Source organism: Cupressus sempervirens, chromosome 8 (assembly GCF_028749045.1).
Source record: "Cupressus sempervirens isolate cs-2001-9-10 chromosome 8, ASM2874904v1, whole genome shotgun sequence".
NCBI lineage: Eukaryota > Viridiplantae > Streptophyta > Pinopsida > Cupressales > Cupressaceae > Cupressus > Cupressus sempervirens.
In genome coordinates, this window is record NC_143125.1 from 282778481 (window position 1) to 282803423 (window position 24943).

Here is a 24943-nt window from a genome sequence, read left to right on the forward strand (position 1 = left end):
AGTGAATATCTTCCAAAGTCTACAACAAATATCCATGTAGATCGCATTTGGGATCCCAACTATAATGACAAATTTAAAGGGGAGTACTTGATGAGGAAAGGTAGATTGAGGAGAGTGAGAGGTAATTATAAGTTTTTCTTTTTTTAATTTAATAATTCTTATCCATCATCAATATATATAAGTTGTTTCTAACGATGCAATTGTCTTCTTTATATTTGGTTGTGAGTGGGATGCACCACATTTGTATATTGCAAAAAATCTTAATTGGATGATGGTATGGATTGAACACTCTCAAGAAAATTTTCACTCATTAACATGGGATGGTATTGCATCATTGGTTAAAGAAGCTCATTGTAATGGAGATCCCAATGTTATGCCAATGGTACATGATCTAGTATATGGCTTAAGAGATACAAAGGTATGAATAAGATTACTAATCATGGGACATAAGTTTAATATCAACTCACAGATCGATGCAAATAATCTTGACATGTTTGAATAATTGTAGGTCAAACACCACAAAGCTATGTACTACCATGGCTATAAATTTTGCACAAAAAAATTAGACAAAATGAAGAAAACATGTGATTCTGAGATAAGTGTTGTCTTTGCAGTCAAAAATATTTCATCTAGAACTAACATGCATCCTCAACAATCTAAAAATTGATACTATGGTATTTTGGATGAAGTACTTGAGTGTGACTTTAATTCTTTCAAAATAGTTCTATTTCTCATCAAATGGTATAGGCTGCAACTAAATCAAAATGATCCTGATAGGACTATTATTGAACATGATAGTGGATTTACTATGATTAATACAAGGTCATTTCAGCCAATTGGAGATGAGCCCTATGTTCTTCCAAGCCAATGTGAGCAAGTGTTTTAATTTGGTATTCCACACAAACTAGGTTTCTCATTTGTTGTTAGAAATGACCCAAGAGGAAGGCTGGTAAAGTATAATGTGATGGAAGAAGAAGATATTGCAAAAGCACAAGACAAAGTAAATGATTATTAGGAATGATAGTTACCCAGTGATGAAGAAGAAGAAGATGGTAATGATTTTGGTCATGCTAATGATAATGGTGATAATGATGATGATGATGCTGATGATGATCATGAGCATGGTGATGAGATGGTGATGATCATGGTGATGACGGTCATGATGACGATGGTGATGAAGATGATGACAATGGCGATGAAGATGGTGGTGGTGACAATGATGATCGAAGTGACAAGTATGATGATGGTGATGATGATGATGATAATGACATGGATGAAGATCATGATGATCAATGAAATGTTTGGGTAGCATCAATGTCAACTATGATGGGGTCATGTACGTCCAAATTTTTCTTTCGAAACCATTTGTGTAGATATAAATATTAAGTAGAACATGTCAAATATTTTTTTAGATATACATATTAGTTACACCAAATTTTTGGCTAACTTAAGAAAAATGATTTACATATATAATCTACTTTATTATTAATATTTTTTTGGTAAGTCTATTACTTTAATTTGCTGCTGATTTCTAAGACTTACTAATCTTTTTCATAGGGCGAGATGGACGCGCCATCTCACACACCTTCAGTAGAGGTAAACATTAATTATTGTAATTTTTAATGTTCATATAGAAAAAAATGTCATATTATTATGTTCTTTTCCTTATTGATTTTGAGTTATTTTGATGAAATTTTACTGATATTTAATGTCACAAATGATAGGAAAAAGCTAGAATGGCAGCTGATGAAATGCAATCTAAAATACAAGCATCATTTCTACATGAAATCGCCCTTAGTGCTGACCCTATGTTCATGGCCCAACAACTCAAACAAAGATACATTGATGAAATTGTTAACATTATCATTGAGGGTGACACAAGTAAGGAGAAAGAGGCACTGAGAAAAGAATTGGACTATAGGGTCCAATCTTTGAAGGTAAGCAGTAATTCGACTAAAAAAATAATAGAAAATCTATAGATGCTAATATTTTATAGTATCTTATGGATCATGATCTCTAATTTTATGTGTTCTTGTATAGAAATATGTGACATTTGTGACATCACATGGTGAACATGGTGAGGGTTGTAGCACACAACCTTCATGTAAGTAACACTTTCTTTGTTTGTTTTCATCAACATTATAACAGTTACCTTTTTTTGTGGACACTTCTAGCTAGTATCCCATTTGATCTTTATCCATTGCAAATGTCTTTGCTAACAATATTGTATTCTTTAGTTCATGATAAAGTGTGGATGCCTCTTTTGGTCAGTGGTCTATTATTTCCTTATTCATAGTCAAAAATAAGGACCATGCAAACATCCTCGTCTATGCCTAGCACAAGAGGTAAAACCTTATTTTTCTATATTTTGTAATGTGCTAATCATGCATTTTTTTTTCTATTAGAATGCCTCTTAGTAAATAGGGATTGACTTTTCCTATAAAAGTATAGACTAATATCAAAAGTTTCTTTTATTTTTATCATTTTTGAAGATAAATTTGTAATTGAATTTAATTAATTAGTAAATAACTTAATCAACTAAATTTACATTGTAGTCTCAAGTTACTTTATCACATTATGCCTAAATTCCATGAAGGAACTTTTCATTATGGCAAGAAATCACATAAAAAAGGTTACCTTCTTAATGCAAATTGGAAAAAAAATGACAATTTCGAGAAATTGCATCAAATAAATTAGCTTGGATTTTTAAAAAAAAAAGAAAAACATGAACTATTTCTTATTTCTCAATTTTTTTTATGATTGGGAAAAAGAACAATATTACGGTTAACAAAACACTTGAGAGAAGGATCCACTGTGTGCTTTGCTTCTTTTTTGTATTTTATATTTAATTGAATGTGTGCTCTATTAAGTGGAATAGAGCCTATGCCAGCAACTTTGCTGCTCCATGACTATTTTCATGGGGAAAAAATACTTGTATTAATGTTGATAAAACCAATAGAAACTGTAGATGGTTCTTAGTAATTTCTCACCAAGATTTTTGGAGTATTTGATGGGGCACATCTATATACATTACAAGAGTGAATAAGGCCAAGAAAAGAAAATAGCTTACTGGATGTTTATAAGCTCTAGCAGATCTCCAAATGGGAACAATTTCTCAACTTTTATTGGAATGTGGTTAAGACAAATATTACCTTTCAGCTTCATTTAATTACACTAAGAATTGTGGTAGTTCTTTCCATTTTTGTACCATCTCTGGCCATGCGTGAACTACTTGTATTGGTGTTTCTATGTGCTTAGCATCTATTTTAAAAGTGTTTAGTTCTTCATTCTCATAGATTGTTCTAATTCAACCTTTCAAACCTGAAGTTGTTCTTGATATACCCATGTGGCCAGAGATACAAAACTATGCATTTAGATTTACCTTCCTTTGTTTCAAGCGAATCTTATTCTATGCCATGTGATCATATTCTACACAAAAATTATGGCTTAACCATCACCTATTATGTCTAGATGTTCCATCAATCTTTTAAATATATTCTTTGATGCTCCAAATATTGTCTAAATCTTATAGCTACTAAATCACCCTTTTTCCTAGTAATCTGATCACTTGAGAGATGAAATATCAACTATCCATTACTCTAGGATGATCCCAATGCAATGATAGATGGTTGGAGCTATGATGTTTGCACTATAAATTACAATTTCTATCTTTAAAAGGTGATAGTTGCTTTCATTGATCCAAATAAGGTGTCAAAATGGTTTCTAGGAATTCCATCACATTCTATTTTGTAAATGAGGAGACCTCTGTTGTTTAAGTTTATAAATCATCCCACTATTGTTATGAGAGGAAAAATTAGGTCCCAACTAAGCTAATGTTTAAAAATGATTTAATTGACATGTAGCTCCCAAAAAAAAATGAAAAATGAAAAAGTACAATTACTAGGCATGTTTTGTCCATGAAAATTTATGGGAGGGTGTTAGAAATATATATATCATATTTCAGCACACTTTTCTATTTTTTTTTATGGAGAGTCATGTCTTATACCAGATATATACTAATCCATAAATAGATAGATGATTGAATGGAGAAAAACTTTAGTAGCTTCTGTATTGGTATTTAGAAAAGGCTTGATAACAATATGTCTTAAACAAAACACTTGATATAATTGTCTTCAAATTATTTTCTTGCAGAGAATGTGACTTGAGAGGCTTTGTAAACAAGTCATGATAGTCTCTGACTGAAAATATTACTAGTAGGATATTTGATATTCAATGTCTCTACTTTCAGAATGTGAGTTACAATTGCCTTCTATAATGTATTGGCATGTTGCTCTAGTTTTATCCTAAAAATAAATTGTCTAGGTTTTTTTGCATTGAATCCATGACACATATTTGTGTAACACCCTTTCACGTAGATGTAGAAACATAGTAAAGAAAAATTCTTATAAAACAAGTTGGTCATTGCACTTATAAAAGACTTCTCCCGCACAACATATTCTCTCACTAATGTTAAAAGTAGAAAAATATTTTGTATACAAAGCACAAAAACTTGTTTCTTTTAAAATCATCTTTATTTTCATAAATTAGCTTGTGTGCGACTCCATTGTCCAATAATCCAACTTAGTGCAATAGTCACTTAATTAGACAAGAGACTAATCTCAGAGTTGTATCAGATGGTTGTTGATATTTAATTGCTTATTACATAGGATGCATCTAGAGGAAGGTGAGGGGCCATTTAATCTTATTCTGCAATGTTTAAAAATTTGATGAAGATGGCCAGCAGGTGAAGACCCCCGAAAAGTATCCAACCTTTATTTGTTGTCTTGATTTGGGTTTTCATGGAGTAGTAGGGAATATCCAATCTCTCTATTGTCTTGATCTGGAGGGAATATCCAACCTTTCTCTATTGAGCAGGAGGGAATATCCAATCTTTCTCTATTCTCTTTTAAATCTTTCATTTACTACTCCTCTTCCTTGAAAGTTTCACTTGCATCATTTTCATTCTTCCCAAAGGGATGTACCAAAGATTTCCAAATCAACATGCCCACTTGATTCATTTGATTCCACTATAGACATCACTAATCTAGATTTTTAGTGGTGGGCAATTATTGACACACACACACACACACACACACACACACACACACACACACACACACACACAGGCACATCACCAATCTTTGAATATATATACATCTCATCTATATTCATTTGATTCCACTATAGAAAACACTAATATAGATTTGTAGGGAGCATGAATAGTGACAATTGGTTTCACTGCATAAGAAAATCCTACTTTTTTCTCACCTCCTATCACTTACCTCCTCTAAGATGCCACTATCAAGATTTGATCCTCCTAGACCACCATTATATCTTATCCCTTTTTAAATTCAATTATATTAGATATGAGTCTAACTAATTGATCTATATGAGAAATTTGTCATAGCTAAAAAGAAGATGTATGTTTGTATGTCAAGTCACTAGTAAGATCAAGTCACTTAGTTAGCACCAATTGTTTCAACAGTGGTTCAAAATGATAAGATCTAATATTATGAATATGATGTGCTTGTTCTTGCAGAAAAGGCTTTGGAAATGACCTATAAATATCACAAATTCATAAATTGATTCATTGGCATATATTATGAATCAATACATTTCTAAGTTTTCTTGCCATACTCTAGTCATTTGGCTTCTACTGCTATATTAATATAGGAATAGTAGTTAGACTATAACAATATCTTTGGTTCCTTTAGCTAGACTATAACAATATCTTTGGGTCCTTTTAATTTATAGTCTATTTTGAATTTGAGCACTTAAATGAATATCTCAAAAAAGATTAAAAAATGGGATCAACCTTTTCAAAGAGAAATTAGAATGTTTAAACAATATCTAAAAGCCAAAAAAATAATGAAAGAAAATCTAATGTAAAGGATACTTCAACTACTGGTGTGAATCAATGTTGAGAAAGACTCTAAATGATAGCTCATGAAATGCCTCAGAGGATGACAAGTCTGAATGAATGAATCATTTAGAAGAATAGCTTTCTCTCGACAATTTCAAACTGATGTTGAGGATGAGAGTGTATAGAGGGATTGATCCCTAAGAGTTTTGGTCTTCTTAGTAGTGAAATTTTTCTTTATAAGGAACATTGGGTGCATTTTTCTTAAGAATAATGACCTGCCTGTGGGAATGAAAAGAGTTGAATAATGAACTCCTTAGTTGAAAAGTCTAGGCAAGAGATTTTTAATCCATTGGTGCTAACTAAGTGAATTGATCTTACTAGTGATAAAAGTTATGCTAGATAGATCTTAATTCATCAACAGATGAAATTAGTGATAAAAGTTATGCCAGATAGATCTTATTGCAGTCCTATTTTGTGCACTAATAGATTGACCTTCAGTTGATAGAGCAACATAGAGCAATACTGGTGAAGCTGATCCATTTCCTAGAGTAGTATGTGTGGCTAGTACTAGTTCATATGCAGGGACATTATTGCTGACCAAGAAAACTATGTTTTCATTAAAAGAATAAAAGCTTCCAAGTGCTTTAAAATTGTTATTATTTAAAGGGTAAATTTAGTTTACTTTTACATTACTCATTTTCGACTAATAATCCCTTTATGATTTTGTAGGTAATAATGTTTTCTTTGATCATCTTTTTGATATGATATTGAGACTATTTGGACCCACCATACATAAAAGGTACGTAGTTTCATATCATTGCTACATAATTTTTCTTTTCTTCCATTTATTGTACTATATTAATGTTATTGATCTAACAATTTTTATTTTTTTTTAAAGGTGGAATTTACAAGCTATGGAATTAAAAAATCAGTTGATTACATCTTTTGAGGAGAAATTTGGAAAAAACATTTTTGACACTGGCCTACTTCTGAAAAGAGTGTCAAAGCATTTAAAGACTATGAAGGATCAATATAGAAGGGGTCTTAAGGAGAACCAAAAGTATGACCATCCTCTATGATTCCACTGATGGAGTGGAATGAAATAATAGAAGATGCAAAGGACAAAAGGCTATGTGAAAAGCAACACAAGGCAAAAAAAGGTATATCATGATAGTATTTAGTACAATGTAATCATGCACTAATTAGTGATATTTCTAAATATATAATCTAAGATGTTTGAAATTGTTCATAGACTGTAGGACACATCCGTGGCTACAAAAGTGAAACTACAAAAGGTTGGCCAACACAAACTCGGCTCTGGTGGCTATATGAATCTTCAGTCTTGACCTGTAAGTAGGAGCAATGAAATTTAATATTTATTTTTTTATATAATGTTGCAAACAATTATTTTTAATGAAACCATACATGGAAAACTAATGATATTCAACAAAAAATACAGGGCATAGAATTCAATGTGGAGCTTATAGATGAAGATAGAAAAAATGCCTTTAAGGAAGGCTATAAAGTCATGGTTGTATGCCTACACAAAGAATCTAAAACCCTTGCCCAATTATCTAGTGCATAAAATGATATCTCATAGGTAAATTGGTCAAATGAAAAGTAAATGAAATTGAATAGTTGAAAGGATTCTTTTTTGGTGTTAGTTTTGAACGTAAATTGACTGCATAAAATTTTACTACAGCGTTCACATCCTATCATAACACCTGCTCATGATGAAGGCAATGATGTGCATTATAGTGGTGGAGATATTAATTTTCTATTGGAAATTAATCATGCAATTATGAATAAAATTTAACATCTTCAATTGCAATTTGATATGTATCCTTTTTTTGAATATTTTAGAGCATGTTGAATATCATGGTGAAGGAGTGGAGCATGTTCCATGTGTTCAATATGTTGACCTGGTGGCAGATCAAAATGTTAATGTACATGATGTGGCATTATCAAGTAAGAAAAAATGCATGTTATGTTGTAATAGTACTTAATTACAGACTTGTAATAGTTAAAAAAGTAAAAAGAGAATGCCAATTTATCGCATTTACTTGTTCTTGCAACAAAGCCCCCTTTAGTGTAGTAGCCTCATGCTCCTCCAAAGAGAAGGAGCCATCATAATTTGACATTACATGTGCTAGAAGAGGAGGAGGATGAGGAAGATATGGATGCTCCTATGAGCATTTTTCTTAAGAGAGCTAAGAAAAATAAAAAGAAGAAATGATGTTTAAAAAATGCTCTTTGATACACCTTGTTGGATAATGAAAGAACTTTGTTTTAAGTAATTATCTATGAATGATGTGTATTAATATTGATTTTTATTTTATCTTAATGACTATTTTTATGTGTTAATGAAGTCTTGATTAGTATTGTGTATTAATGAATATTATATCATATTAACGAATGTTATGTGATTGTATTGAATGAATGAATGAAGTATGTAATTAGTTGATAATGGGTAATTTAGATTGATGTTAGGGGGAGGGGGGTGAAGCTAGATGAGCTTCCACCTTTACATGGTTGGCCTTGTTAAGTAGAGAATATTATAGTATTCTTGAAACCAAGTGAAGCTCAAACTAACATACCAAGGAATCACAAAACCCAAACCCATCTACATCTCATCTTCTCATCCCAATAAGTCATCTTTTCTACCACTTTTATTTGGAAGGGTCTAAGTTCATTTTGGTGTATATAGGTTGGAATGGAGCATTGAGCTTGCTGGGTTCACCAAAAATTCTAGCATGGTGCTCTCTAGAATATCCATGAGGTATGAAATTAATGCTATTGTAGTTTGAGCTAAAGTGGATGAAAAAATGATCTTCAACCCTAAAATTCCACTATAACAAAAAAAGGTTTACTTACTCTATTCTAATCAAACATTCACTTGGTTTTGCAGTCTCATTACAAGCCTAGAGATGGACCTTTTGAAATGAATGATATATTTACCATCCTCAATTCTATCCCTACCAATGTCTTACTAACATACAGACTCTACTACAAAGGCCTTGTGCTAAGTCTTTGTTTTGGTGCTGTATGGACTGCCCCTTGCCTTGTCTTCTATATTTTTATGAATTCAATCTTGGAAAATGGTGCAATAATGATTTGGGTCATTGTATATTCCATCATCTAGATAAATGATGAACAAAACATTGTTGAAAATTTACTAAATTCTTATGTTTACATCTAAAGGGGTTTAATGGGTCTGAAAACATTTTCTAGGGCATAGGAATCACCATTGGTGGGGTTGCATATATACTAGTCCACGATGGCCTTATTGATAGATGTTTTCCCCTTGGCCCACTTGGTGATATTCCATACCTTCAAAAAGTAGTAGCAGCACATCAAGTTTGTGTTATAAACCCTCTTCTCATTGCCAATTTAGCTTTGCATGTGCCATTTTAAAATCTTCAATTCATTCATAATTCAAAATGTATATATTTGGTGAAAATAAATATAACAAATTTGTGTTGATATCACTATAGATTCATCATGTAGATAATTTTAATTGTATACCATTTGGTATACCTATGAGTTTGGTATATCATTTAGCAAAGTAAGAAAAAAAATGTACAGTAAAGAGGAAGTATCACATAATACTGAGAAGTAAATGGAAAAATGATGGTCCAATAAATATTTTTCATGAAAATATTGGTTGATGATAAGATCTAATGTGTTTTGAGACATTTTAATATTTTTGGAATATCGTTTGGCATTCTTTTTTTTACGAATAAAGCTAATAATAATAAAATAATTCTGACTAACTTCTTCCATATTTTATCCCTTCTAAAAATGAAAATGAACATGAACCTTTTGAAATTTATCATAAGATCCTTGTTCACTTTTTATAAAGCACTAAAATATCCTTTTTATAAACTTATGTTTGTTTAAACAAATGATTCATTTTTTAACCATGGCATAAAAATTAAAAGATACAACTCAAACCTAAATTTGGTAAGGTAGAAAAATACTTTGTTACCAACCATGGTCCATTATGCCTATATGGCTTGGTTGAGACTCAATATGTTTTTACTAAAGTTCATGTTAATTTTGAAACATATAATAGATTTTGTGGTATATAATTGATGAATAGTGTTAACAACATTTCCTGTGGTTATGGGTGTAGTCTAATATCTCTTTTTGATATGAACATTTTTGAAACATGTACTCTTGTACATTGTTTCTTAAGGTTGAATAATACCTACATTCTAACTATTGTAATGGGGGAACTATCAAATGCTGAAGAAAAGAATTATAAGGCACTTAAAAGAGCAATAGAGAGAGAGAGAGAGAGAGAGAGAGAGCTCAAAGTGTTGATGTCATTTTCTCTACATGCATTGGTGTTGGTGATCCTCAAATATCAAACTTTAGGTTTTTTCAAGTTGGTCAACACCATTGACTTCAATTCATTAAATAACAAGTTCTATGTGTACTTATAGTAGACTTCACATTCTCACAATGGACATTCTAACATATAGTTTGCTAATTCTGGAGGTCCTCATTGATGAGTCCACACAAGCCACTAAACCTAAGTGCTTAATTCCATTAGTTCTTGCAGAAAAGTAGGTAATAAGCCTAGGGTTACAAGTGCATATGGTGGTACTAGTTGGAGATCACTGCCAACTTGGTCCTGTGATAATGTGCAAGAAGGCAACTTGTGTTGGTCTTGCACAATATTTGTTTGAGCAACATGTACTCTTGGGTGTTAAGCCTTTTAGATTAGAGGTTAGATTATTGTTTGTGTTCTTGTATGTTCAAAATTAAGATCACATTAACCAACACTTATTATATATTCCAATGATGTACTGGCAGATTAATTATTGCTTGTATGGTACAACACACAAGAGATGTATAGTTTGATGTAATGGTCAGAGTATTATTGTATGTCTTGTTACTATAAATTGCATGAAGATTATTTATTATTTTTTATGTCTCAGATTCATCATTTATTCTAAAATTCTATAGCTTTGAAGAAAAGTTCATTTTAGTTAGCATGATTGTCATTTTTGTTCTAGCATCCATAGATAGTTAAAGCATGTATGTTGTAGTAGCTTCATAGAATTGAAGCTGCTATTTGGAAATGATCTTGCACTCTATGTTAATTTGAATTTTATCTACTAATGATATTAGAATATTCTAAATTTCTTATTAAATTGAGATGCATTAAAAAACATTTACAAATTGAGTTCGTATCCTTTACAGGTTCAATATCGTATGCATCCATCTTTATCTGAGTTTACTTCAAACAACTTCTATGAAGGCACACTTCAGAATAATGTAATTATAATTGGGAGATAGCTAACTAGAATTGATTTTCCATGGCCACTGCCAACCATCCCATGTTCTTTTATGTGCAGGTGGGAAACCAAATTTATGTACTATCATTATTTCTTATGTTTGTGCCTTGTGAATTTAGTACATTAAAATTGCTATTGTTATCAGTAATATTTTCTATTCAAAATTCAAAGTTTATTGAAAATTTCTTCTTTCAGATGGGACAAGAAGAGATAATTGCAAGTGGCGCATCTTATCTAAATAGAACTGAATTTGCAAATATGTAGAAGATTGCAACAACTTTTTTGAGAAGTGGTGTAATTCCTAGCCAAGTATTATTTGTTTTTGTCAAAGAATGTTTTTGGTTTGTAAAGCTCTTTTCTATATAATGTACTCACTGTGTTACTTTTAATAGATTGGGGTAATCACACCACATGAAGGACAATAGGCCTACATTGCTAATCACATGGCTAGGCATGGTGCATTGCATCAACAATTTTATAAGGAAATTGTGGTATTTTTTTTTTCTAGCTTCTCCATTTATTAATAGCATTTACATTTGAGTGTTGATTTTCATAGCATTTTTTGTAGGTTGCAAATGTGGATTCATTTTAGGGTCGTGAAAAATATTATATAATATTATGTTGCATAAAGAATAGTGAGCATCAAGTATGAAGATGTATACCCTTTGGACATTTTGGATGAGAAAATTGGAACCTAAAATATCTTTCTTGTGGCTAATGGATTAACTACACTTCAGGAAATATGAAATTTGATTTTTTTGCATGTTGCTTTAGGGTATTAGATTTTTGAATGAACCTCGGAGGCTGAATGTTGCACTTACATGACCTCACTATGGTATTGTTGTTTTGGGGAATCCAAAGGTTTTAAGCAAATAACCACTTTGGAATGGTTTACTCTCCCATTATAAGGTAATGCTTATTCTGTATGATCTAAAATCATGGTCTATTATGCATGTTTATGTGATGTATATACAAGTTACTAAAGTTTCGTGATGTCATTTATGTTTCTTTATAGGAATATGAATGCTTAGTAGAAGGGCCACTGAACAATCTGAAGCAGAGCATGGTACAGTTTCAGAAACTAAAGAAGGTAAAAGATGTTTCCATTGATTAAATCTCTCTAGTTTTGATGGTGATTAAAAGATGATTGTGAAACTTTTTCCTTAGATGTCGGGTCCAATGTTGCTTATGTTTGTTTTACTTTCATTTCGGGTAGTGATTCCACTGCTTAAATTTTTTATGATAAATAGAAACACTTCTCAATCTAGTAAAGATGTTTTCTTTTTTACTATTTGATTACCTTGAAAGTGCATATCAGTCTTTTGGAATTTGACTGTAGGAATTTTTAACATCCATGTTTCAGATCTCACATAGTGATTATTCATCAGGATGAAGGAGAGTGCAAGAGAATAGAAAAATGACTATAGGAATTTTTAACATTAGAGTTTCATATCACACATGGTGATCCATCATCAGGATGAAGGAGAGTGCAAGAGAATAGAAAAAAGACTATAGGAATTTTTAACATTAGAGTTTCATATCACACATGGTGATCCATCATCAGGATGAAGGAGAGTGCAAGAGAATAGAAAAAAATCATATTTTTCTATTCTCTTACACTTTCCTTCATCATGATGGATCACATAAATTATTTTTCTATTCTTTTGCACTCTCCTTCATTTGAATGGATCACCTTGTGTGATGCAAATCTCTGATGTTAAAAATTCTCATAGAATCAAATTCCAAAAGACTAATATGCATTTTTAATGGATTTTGGAAATTTGATTACTGTCTATTAAAAGTATCTTTCATTAATGTGATGTTAGGTCTATTTAGATTTGGGCCCCACTCATATATATGTGGTTTAATTGTGTAGTATGCTAATATGATATTTCCACTTAGAAGCACCATTATCTATTATAATACACTAATATTGCTTCCACTCTCCTTATCATGAACAACAAGTTTATAATGACCGAAGAATTTTCCCTAGGGGTAGGCCAACTAATGTTGCTAACAAATTCAATGCTGGGTTAGTGAATGATAAAAGGAATGCTCATGGAAGATGTAACATTTTAAAGATAGATATAGGTTATTAGAGAAGTGATTTCTAGTATTTGCTAAGTATCTAATCATTTATTAGTTCCTATTAACTACATAATTTTGTAAATGTTTCAATCTTTATATCCAACTATGTGCATATGTTATGCAGAAAATTCATTCATGCCATTTGGATAGTTACCCAATGGTAATCAAAAATTTGGGGTGCACCCAGCTGGCTTTCCTTTTCCATGAGTTCCTGTTCCACCATACCCTAGAGTGCACGAGGTGGTGTTCATGGAGCAATAGATGTTCCTCAAGGGCCACAAATGGGTAATAGAGGATTTGGCACAAGACATGGAAGTGTTGGTGGTCCCATTGGGGGCCATTTACCACATCAAGGTTCATGTCAACCAATTGGAGGTATGGGATCTAGTTTCAACTTTATTGGTCTTGAAAATCTACCAAGCCAAACTTTAGTTGGAGGTCCGATGTCTCAAACTGGTTTATTGACTTAGGTAATCATGTATATTTGTTGGCTTTTGTTTGATAGGTAGGAAATATTAATAGTTGTAGAAAGCTATGGAAAATGATTTTTGAACATTCAACTAAAGTTTGTATTAATGTGTTATGGTAGTTACATAATCAAGGATTAAGTCAAAGCCTACGGGATGGCTTTTCTCTTGGGGAAATGTCTTAGGTACTCTTTGAGCATATGTATCATGTCTTAAATTAATGATGTCAACAACTGATTTGTAACAAAACAAGTAGATAGATTTTCTATGTTGTATATTGTCAAATTAAAAATCATAAATTTGAAGTAAAAACCTTTTGTCTAGGATTTTCTTGGGGAATATTTCAAGAGTGAAGGCTCTCACGTGGCTTACAATGTAGCTAACTTCAATACTCAGGCAATGGTACTTAGATTTTAGATCAAAATTATTGTGTGAACTTACAGACTTTAATTGAATATTCATTTTGAATTGCAATCTTACTATATAAGTTTTACATAGGCATCCCAAGATGGATATGGTGTTGAGTATGTCACCCAAAACATGCAAGGTGCCTTCCCTAGAGACTTTTTGAATCAAAATTCCCAAAGTGGCTAGTTAGTATCAAATACTAGAATTGACTTCATTTCTTAGGTGAGTCATTAACTTGATTTGTAGATTTGGATTTTTGTTGGATTTACATCTCTGATTTTTTGTTATGTGTAGACCATATTGATCTGCAGATATAGATTTTGATAGGATATATGATTTTGATTGGATATACATGCTTGACTTTTTTGTATATGTGTATGTGTGAATATGGCCTCTATTTAACATGCACACTTCAACACGGTCTTTATATGTGGATCCATCCTAGAATGAACATGACATTGTTCACCCAAGAGGAGTCCCGGAAGATGACCTATTGCCTTCTATCTAAGTAAATTTTACCTATTTATGCTCTCAAATTTGAGGTATAGGTAATCAGTACATCTAGAATGAAGGGTTTTCAATGTAGCTATATGATTATGCAATTTAATCTATATGAATTGCAAGCATTAATCTAAGAAGTAATAGAAGAAATTAAGCTACATGTATGCATTGTTTAATATAAATGATACTAATATATTAAGAAAAAGCATATGTAAAGCTATGAAAGTGAGCATGCAATCTGACAAAAATTCAATAGCATGAGAATTCAACCCCCGTAATGAGGAATTAAGAGTCTCTTAAATAGAATTCCTAGAATCCATCAATGACTAAGATCAACTCAAATCAATGGTCAAGATTGAATGAAAGATTCAGTTCAAATGGAAACTTCCTTATGCAGGTGAAGTGAATTGTTTCTAATCTGAGCATGATGAGCAGTTAAATGAACTTGCCATGGGTGTGAGATCAAGTTAACTAGATTGATTCCAATTTGAGAGAGAGTTCACTCAGAGTTTCCATTTAGAACTGAAGAGTAGAATTAGGAAAGATACTTAATTTAATAAAATGAGATATGACCTCATAAACACCTTTTCTATTTAATTAAATAATCACATTCAATTAATTAAAATAGGCATTATTTATTAAATTAAATAAATTTAATTCCTTAGTACATTAGCCTTAGGAGATAAATTAATTTAATAAAGTATGAATACTTTAGATTAAATTAAATTTAAATAAAATAGGTTTAATGTGGCTAATATGAGTGAGTACTATAGGAATTAAATAGGAAATATGATGAATGCAGATTAGGGTTATTTGCATTTGACAATTAAGTCAAGTAGCGACAATCAAAATGAGAATTGCCTAGTGAAATAGGACTTTAGGGTTGATTAGAATATACCAAAATTGGTAGAATTGCAAAGGGCCAATTTTGGGGTATTACATTTTTCCCTTCTTCGAATGAATGTGCAAGCAACACATTCAATTCAAAGAAAAATCAGAAAGTGTGATGCGAAGATGAGATTATTTCCAAAGTTGACGATATAGAGACCAATTGATAAGCTTTTAGGAACCATCTCTAGAATGGAGCTTGATCCTAAGGAATCCAAATAGAACACCTAGATACCTAAAATTGATAGGCATTTTAAAGGTTTCCTTCATAACAAAGTTTAACCTTTAAGGATCTAGACAAAACATCTAGATACCCAAGATTGATAGCATTTAAAAGATCATCTCCAGAATGGAGCTTAATCTTTAAGGATCCAAACATAATGTCTAGATACATGGGAGTGATAAGCATTTAAAAGACTATCTCTAGAATGGAGCTTAATCTTTAAGGATCTAGATAGAACATCTAGGTACCTGAGATTGATAAGCATTTTAAAGATTATCTCCAGAACGGAGCTTAATCTTTAAGGATCCAAATAGAATGTCTAGATACCTGAGATCAATAGCATTTAAAAGATTGTCTTGCGAATGGAGCTTAACCTTTAAGGATCAAGATAGAATGTCTAGATACTCAAGATTGATAGCATTTAAAAGATCATCTCTAGAATGGAGCTTAATCTTTAAGGATCCAAATAGAACATCTAGATACCTAAGAGTGATAAGCATTTAAAAGACTATATCTAGAATGGAGTTTAATCTCTAAGGATCCAGATAGAACACCTAGATACCTGAGATTGATAAGCATTTAAAAGATTATCTCTAGAATGGAGCTTAATCTTTAAGGATCCAAACATAATGTTTAGATACCTGAGATCAATAGCATTTAAAAGATTGTCTCCAAAATAGAGCTTAACCTTTAAGGATCTAGACAGAATGTCTAGATACCTAATATTGATAGCATTTAAAAGATCATCTCTAGAATGGAGCTTAACCTTTAAGGATCCAGATAGAACATCTAGATACCTGAGATTGATAGCATTTAAACTATTATCTCTAGAACAAAGTCTAACCTTTAAGGATCCAGATAGAACATCTAGATACCTAAAATTGATAAGAGATCAACATGTTTTTGAGCAACTCAAGTGTGTCAAATTTTGAATTTGATCTCGAAAAAGGATTTAGAGTATCCAAATTAGCCAAGAGAGTGATTAATCTATCATTTGTGCAATCGTGAAAAATATGATACTTTGAAGAAGCCAACAATTCCTCATCAAAAATGATGGAATCATATTTGCAATTGAATCATGTGCTTATGCAAGTGAAGTATGCAATGCAAGACTATATTAAATGCAACCCTAGGTCTGATTACCAAGCCTCAGCCATTTATCATCACTGAGCATAGGAAAAAATCCCATATTTCATAAAATTCTCACTAACATTGCAATCATAGGAATATGAATAGGACATATGTTATAAGTTTATTGGGATTAAATGTAAGCATTCGAGGCATAAGAAGCTAGAATGACTAGAACATTTGTGTTTCTTATTGTAGCAAGTTAACATAAGCATCAAAAAATAAATGTTAGGATGAATAGAATGTTGCTTGCATGGTAAACACACCAAACACATGAGAGATCCATCTTATGCTTATTATTTAGTAAGTATTCTATCTGCAATGACCCTTGCATTCATAACCTAAGACAGAAATGTGCTAGGTATACTCGTAGTTACCCATACATTCACTTAGCAGGATGAGTATCCGTATTTACTATAGCATGAAGAGTTCACTCCAACAAAAAAGGCGAAGAACCAACATTATTTATGTATTCATATAAAAGGAGTTGAGGTACACTCAGCCATCCAATATGAGATGGAGGCTCTTAAAGTGGACACACCTTTTATTGGAATATGTCAAAGAATTTGAACTAAACCACAGAAAGAAATCAAAGAAAAGATCAGGCCCCCAGTCATTACTTCTCTAATTAGAAATGACATTATTGAGTTGCTCGAAGGAACATGATAAAGAAAAAATAGAGCAAACAAAGAAAATGGTCAACATATCTAAACAAGTTCATCGTTTTGGGTTCATTTTTTTGTCATCAGATTGATGTCAAGTGTCAGTATCTAGAACATGTTTGAAAGAAATCTCTTCAATAGGTGACTAAGGTCAAAGAGGAATCTTTGAGGTGAAGAACCTAGGAGGACTGAGCAATAGTAGACAGACACATCTAGGATGATTGGTGATTAACACGAAAGAGATCTTTTAGAAAGGAGTCTAGAAATGTGACCTAAACAATAGTAGGTAGACATAGCCAGAATGACTGGTGACTATTGCAAAATAGATTCTATGAGGAGAATCTTGAGAAGAGTGATACTAGCAAAAAAGGAAAACACAGCCAGAACAACTGGTGACTGTTGCAAAGGAGATTCTATGAGGAGAATCTTGAAAATAGTGACACTAAAGGGAAATTCCCTCAAGTTATGACAAGACTCAATCCATGGATACATGAGCAGAAACTAGGAAGAGCAGGAAAGCAACTATATAGAAAGCTAGAAGGTACACTGCAAGAGGGAGTATTGGGGTCAAGAGGCACTAGTTTACCAGGTTTTCACCTTCTTGGTAGAAATTTCCTTTTTATTCTACTATGATGCCTATTTCTAGGTTTTCACCAATGACAATTTTTTGTTTTTCAATTTTTTTCTGTTTTTCTTCTTTTTGAATTTTTTTGAATTTTTGGATTTTTTTCAAAAAACATTTGGTGTTACCAAGGTGCCTATTGCTAGATTTTCGCCAAGGTAACAATTTTTTTAGGACATTTTCTAATTTTTAGTATTTTTTTCAAAGATTACTAGCTCTTAAGAAAGATTGCCTTGACTTTCCTCCAATGTCTAGCAAGGTGTAGGATGAGATATGGTAGCAAGCTGGTGGATAAGTGGAGATGGATAGGAAAGCAGTATGAAGAGGTGAATGTTACCCTCAAGGAAATTCTTCATAAGATTACCCAAGCTAGGGGAAAATGATATAACAATATAAGCTCATGGTGTAATTAAGGGTATCATGTAAGTAATCCAAGAAAATGACCATGTCAAGAGATTGCTAAGAACTGAGTTTTCTTCTTTCTTTCATTGATCAAGACCAAAGGGTTAACTAAATAGGATAGAAAAGTTTTTTATGGAGATTATAAGTGAATGACTTAAGGAATGAGGACATCTAAGGGATAAGCAAGATCATGATAGGATGTCATGGATGGAAGAATTATGCATGATGCCTATTTACCAAGTTTTCATCATGGTACTTATCCAAGGTGCCAAACGAAGTGGTTTTCACCACAGGATAGATTTATTTATCTTTACTTTTTCTACCAAGGTGCCACAAGAAGTGGTTTTTACCAAGGCACTTTTTCATTTTTCATTTTTTTCTTTATATATATTTTTTCTTTATTTCAGAAAGAGCTCAAGCTTTCTCAAGTTAGATAGCATGCCTATAATATAAGTTATGATAAGCCAAGGCCATAGAAAGGCATGCTCAAAGATGATGATAAGGTAATGGAAGGAAAATTATGGGAAAATGAGAGGTAGATGGAGGATAAGGTTGTTGGTTTTGGAAGATTGAAATGAGCAAGGATAGAAAGTAGGCGTAAGGTTTAGAGGATTTTATGAGGGTGGGTGAGATATTAGGCAAGATCAACATTGACACACACCTTGAAGGGTGATGGAATGATGGGGAAATCATAGAAAAAATAGATTGAGGCTTAGATATATGAGGTAGTAGAGCCATTTTGGAGAGGGATGGAGTCGAAGGTTTTGAAACCTTTTTAGGAAGATGTTGGGAAGAAGATGGAGTGGAAGCCTTTGGAAGCTTGAATGTCAACTTTGATTTGGTTTCAATATTCAAGTCCTTCAAAAGAGACTTGGGAATCCATATAGCTTTTGATTTTTCAATAACAAATTTAATAACTTTTGATGCTTTGGAATGCATTTCTTCAATAACAGATTTAAGAACCCATACTTTCTTTGGTTGAGCTCTTTGAATAGTGGACCTTTGCAGTCTCTTTTGCATATTTTCCTTCTTGACATTCACATGTCAATTAGAGGAGACATAGTGAACTTTTGAGGATGGATTCATGTACTTGTGTTTGAGTTGATCATCCAAATTGCTTCAAAAGGACTTGGGATTTATGGATGAATAAGGCCAATATGGCTAGTTTAGATGGAACGGTGGATGTGAAGAGTTCAAGTATGTGCATCTTTGTTGATCTTGGGGTACCATAGGAGGAATGTGTAATGGGATAAGAGTGGAAGTAGGAGATAGAGGAGCACAAAGTCCCAATATGAATGGAATACTTGAAGGTTTTAGCTTAGATGGATAGGGACCAAGGATAGATTTAGAAGATGTGAATGGACCATGAGTAGGGATATCAACATCTTTAGTGTGAGCAACATGGCCAACGCCATCAATAGATTTATGAGTAACTATTATAGGAGCAACACCTTTGATAGAGTATTTAAAGCTTGAGAATAGTTTTGAAGTGAATGTAGCAAGGTAGAAAAAGAGAGTGAGGGAACACTTTTTTCAAAAGGAATTTTAGATAGTATAGGAAAAGTATCCTTCTCTTGGTCTTTAATATTCTCCTTAGGGATGGTGGAAGGAATATCTTGATCTTGCTTAGTAGAGGTGCATGACATGGGAGATGGAGGACTATGTGGCTCTTGAGATGGAGGCACGAGATCTTGGAAGATTTGAAAGAGGATGAAGGAATCTTGGTCTTGATCAACACTTATTTCTTTATCATTTAAGTAGTCCTCTTGACATGAAACCAATTCCAAGGATTAGGGAGTATTTGAATCTATATTCAAATCTATTTCTAGAGTCTGCATAATAGGCTCTTCAAGTTCAGAAGGAAAATTACTTGGAGTGGACTTCATAGGCATAGCAAGGTATGAAGAAGTATGATCTGTGAAGGTAGTGAAAAGACTTGTAGCCTAGTATCTATTGGCTTGAGTTACTTTCAAAGGAAATCCTCGAAGGTACACATAGTCAACAAGAGGAGTAGTGAGTTCTTTTGGTGAATATGTGTTGGAAAGATTGGACAATTTAGAAGGTGGTTGTATGTTGGAAGAAGTAGAAGTTTCTTTTGAACCATTACTAGACACAGTTTCATGAGGTTGATCCTTCTTGAGAGTATAATCTGTAGTATATGAGAGCTTAGATTTTTTAACTAAGCCATTGTCAAAAAGATCTTGGATCTTGTTTTTTAGCTCCTTACAATGTGAAGTTTTATGTAAATTATGTCTATGATAAGCATGATAGTTACTCATAAAGGAAACTCCCACCAAAGTGACCTTAGGTAACACAATGAGTTTATTTTGAAGAAGTTCTTCCAAAGTTAATTCATAAGATCTTCCCAAAGGGGTGAAATCACACTTTGGTTTAGGTTCCCAAGGTTTTTCTTCAAAGATATTTCTAGATTTCTTGGGTGTTTGTAAAGTGTTCTCAGATATCTTGGATTCAAGATAACAAGAATGTGATTTTTGGTTGTCATAGGAGGAAGAGAAATTTTATCACAAGGATAATTTTTTCAATGATGTTTCATCTTCCTCCTTCAATCTTTGAAGTTGACCACTCATTGATTGGATTTGTTGTTTCATGTTTGCAACTTCATAGCTTTTCTTCCTCACTAGGAATATTGGATTTAGCACATTTGTTGTTAGCCATTTTGATGTACTATGTTTCAAGTAGTGAAAACCAAGTTTTAGAACATAAGTCAAGTTGCCATAGTCGTAGATAATGACAAAAAGAAAAAGCTTAGACAAGGACCACACTATAACTTAGTCTCAATGGGACATGATAAGAGTGTTGTACACTAAGGCACAAATAGTCTAATTTGAAGGCTAGAACAACCAAAGCTTATGACAAGCACTAAAGAACAAGAATCAATGATAACTGAAAGATGATACTAGTCAAAGTACGGATCATGAATCTTCAGCTAAGAAAAATGCCACTGTTTGGGACTATTCTCAAATAGAGAAGTAGTTAAATTGATGCAAGAAATAGACTAACAGACTAACTTGATAGTTCAAACTTAAGATCTCGCATGAAGATCTTCTAAGAGGCACACAAGAAAGTACACAGGCACAGGTGAAGACTTGGGACAACATAAGAATTTTGCATGAGGATGTGTTTTGGGCCATGCAAAGGAGTGCAAAGTTGACAAAAAAATAAGGACATCTAAGGCAAGATCTCACTTGGATATGTGCAACTATTTATGTGAGAACATGGACAAAGCAGTGCAAAGAATCGATAGGAAAAAACCTACTCACGCAAAATTTTGAAAATTGTGCACAAAAATGGAGACCAGACTAATAGTAGACTTGGATTTTGAAGAGATTTTTGACATTTTTGACCTATTCTAGATAGATTGGAGGTTTTTTTGAGAGATATCAAAAGGATTGAAGGGTTGATTTTCAGATTTGTAAAGGTGATGTTGGGTTCAAAACAAGAAAAAGTGTTTTCAATAGAACATGGGAAGCAAGTAGTTGTCAAATACAATCCAACTAAGGGCAAAGCAACTCAGAGGGATAGAGGAGTCTTGACTTTCAATTTGTTTGAGAAAGTTTCGACATGTTGAAGACTTGATAACAAGCACACTTAATCCCTAGAAATAGAAAAATGGTAGAGAAGGAAAAACCTTTGTCCCACATCTTATGCGCATGCATGTACCTCACACAGTCATGTCACCCCCTAGAGGGTGCCCATGCTTTTGGTATATTCAAAGGACTCAATAGTATATGTTGAATGAGTGTTCTTGTGGTAGGGGATGAGCATGTATACCACTTTCAAACATCTAGTAGCATGCATATGGTGAGTTCTACAGGAGAGATTCTTCCCCCTCCTTGCACAAAGATTATACCTCCTTTAAGAGGTGAACCAGGTGGCTTCTATCTAAAAGGTTTTTACTTGGATTCCATTCATATTAATTCTTTTTGGATCCACAAGTAGAGTTGAGACTAGAAACCCACACTAACATTTGAAAGTGCACACACTTGCTTATAAGCAAGACTAGGCTTGGCGCTGGCCAATGCAACAGATAGAGCTTCCCCTTGATATGCGATATCAAGAATCAAGGGAAAGAAATTAATTTGGCTTTGAAGTCTTTCGCTGTACAAAGCATCTTGATTATAGTGAGTTGGAATCTCCGGTGAAAGGAGTGTGCTCACTTGGGTCATTCTCGGAGGTTGGATCACTCCAGAAGGCCCTCTAAAGGATTGACTCAGACTAGTGATTTGAATGCAAGGATCAAAAGGGGAAAGAGCATACTCCACTACCTTACTTTCTCATCCAAACACATAAAAAAAGTTAATTTACTGACTTAGCTTAATCAATCCAGACTTGTCCTTTCTCAAGATTCTAATTCCCTAAAAGGAAACCATCATCTCTTCATAGAAAAGAACTCATACTAGAGAACCACTAAGTTTCTTTCCTTCTTCAAAATTTTGTGTTTTAGAAGCATCTAGGTTTCTAATTCACCCTTGGTCATGACTTCCAAGTGGTGAAGAGCATAATCCCTTATTCTTCCGTCTTGCACCCTAAGAAGTTCACAAGCCCTATTTAGACTAGTTTGAAAAAAAGGAAAGAAAGCACATTGTTTTGTGGATTTTAAATGTATTCTTTGACAAACATGTCTCTGAAAATCATCCTACAAGAAAATAGTTAGTCCATGTTTGAGTGGTTTGTATAAGGAATCTTCAAAAAATCATCCTACAGACAACAATTAAGCTATAGAAAACACGAAGAAATAGAGCAAAACAGATTCCAAGAAAAAAACATGTTAATGAAATGAGATAAATAGCCTATTAGAAGTACAAAAAATGTACCTACTATTTCAAGATCTTATGTAAAACCACGTGAAATTATTTTCCTACTCACACAAAGAAATAATGTGTCATGCAAAGACTCGCGCAATGGATCATCTCATGCTAAAAATCTAAGGAACTATACAGAATTGTATGAACAAAGAGCTAAAATATCATTAAAAAATGTAAAGGAGGATAGAGAAGTTGATTTTCTTGGCCCCATGGTGGATGCCAAAAATGTATGCATGAATATGGCCTCTGTTTAACACACACACCTCAACACGGTCTTTATATGCAAATTCATCCTGGAATTAACATGAGATTGTTCACCCAAGAGGAGTCCTAAAAGATGACCTATTGCCTTCTATCTAAGTGGATTTGACTTGTTTATGCTCTAAGATTTGAGGTATAGGTAATCAGATCATCTAGAATGAAGTGTTTTGAATGCAACTATGTGATTATGCAAATTAACCTATATTAATTGCAAGCATTAATCTAAGAAGTAATAGAAGAAATTAAGCTACATGTATGCATTGTTTAATCTAAATCATACTAATATATTAAGAAAAAGCATATGTAAAGCTATGAAGGTGAGGATGTAATCAAACAAAAATTCAATAGCATGAGAATTCAACCCCTATAATGAAGAATTAAGAGTCTCTTAAATAGAATTCCTAGAATCCATCAATGGCTGAGTTCAACTCAGATCGATGGTCGGGATTGAAGGAAAGATTCAATTCAAATGGAAACTTCCTTGTGCAGGTGAAGTAAATTGTTTCTAATCTGAGCATGATGAGTAGTTAACTAAACTTGCCATGAGTGTGAGATCAAGTTAACTAGATTGATTCTAATTCGAGAGAGAGTTCACTCAGAGTTTATATTTAGAACTGAAGAGTAGAATTAGGAAAGATATTTAATTTAATAAGATGAGATATGACCTCATAAACACCTTTTCTATTTAATTAAATAGTCACATTCAATTAATTAAAATAGGCATTATTTATTAAATTAAATAAATTTAATTCCTTAGTACATTAGCCTTAGGAGGTAATTTAATTTAATAAAGTATGAATACTTAAGATTAAATTAAATTTAAATAAAATAGGTTTAATGTGGCTAATATGAGTGAGTACTATAAGAATTAAATAGAAAATATGATGAATGTAGATTTGGGTTTTCTACATTTGACAATTAAGTCAAGTGGTGACAATTAGAATGAGATTTGCTTAGTGAAATAGGACTTTAGGGTTGATCAAAATATACTAGAATTGGTATAATGGAAATGGGCCAACTTTGGGGTATTACAATCTGCTGACTACCTTTTATAGCTTTTTTCAATAGGATGCCCCAAGGAGAATGTTCACTCATTGTTTGCTTAAGAATGCTCACTCATTGTTTTCTTAAGAATATTCACATGCTATTGTTTTCTTATATAATAGATGTAATATGTTTCGATATATTTTGGGTAGTCTTTTTGCATATGTTGAGGGAGTCAAGCAAGACATTATTTTGAAGCTAGTGCATATTGTTTGTGTTTTCCTTGTCTCTTACATTTTTCAAAATTAAATCAT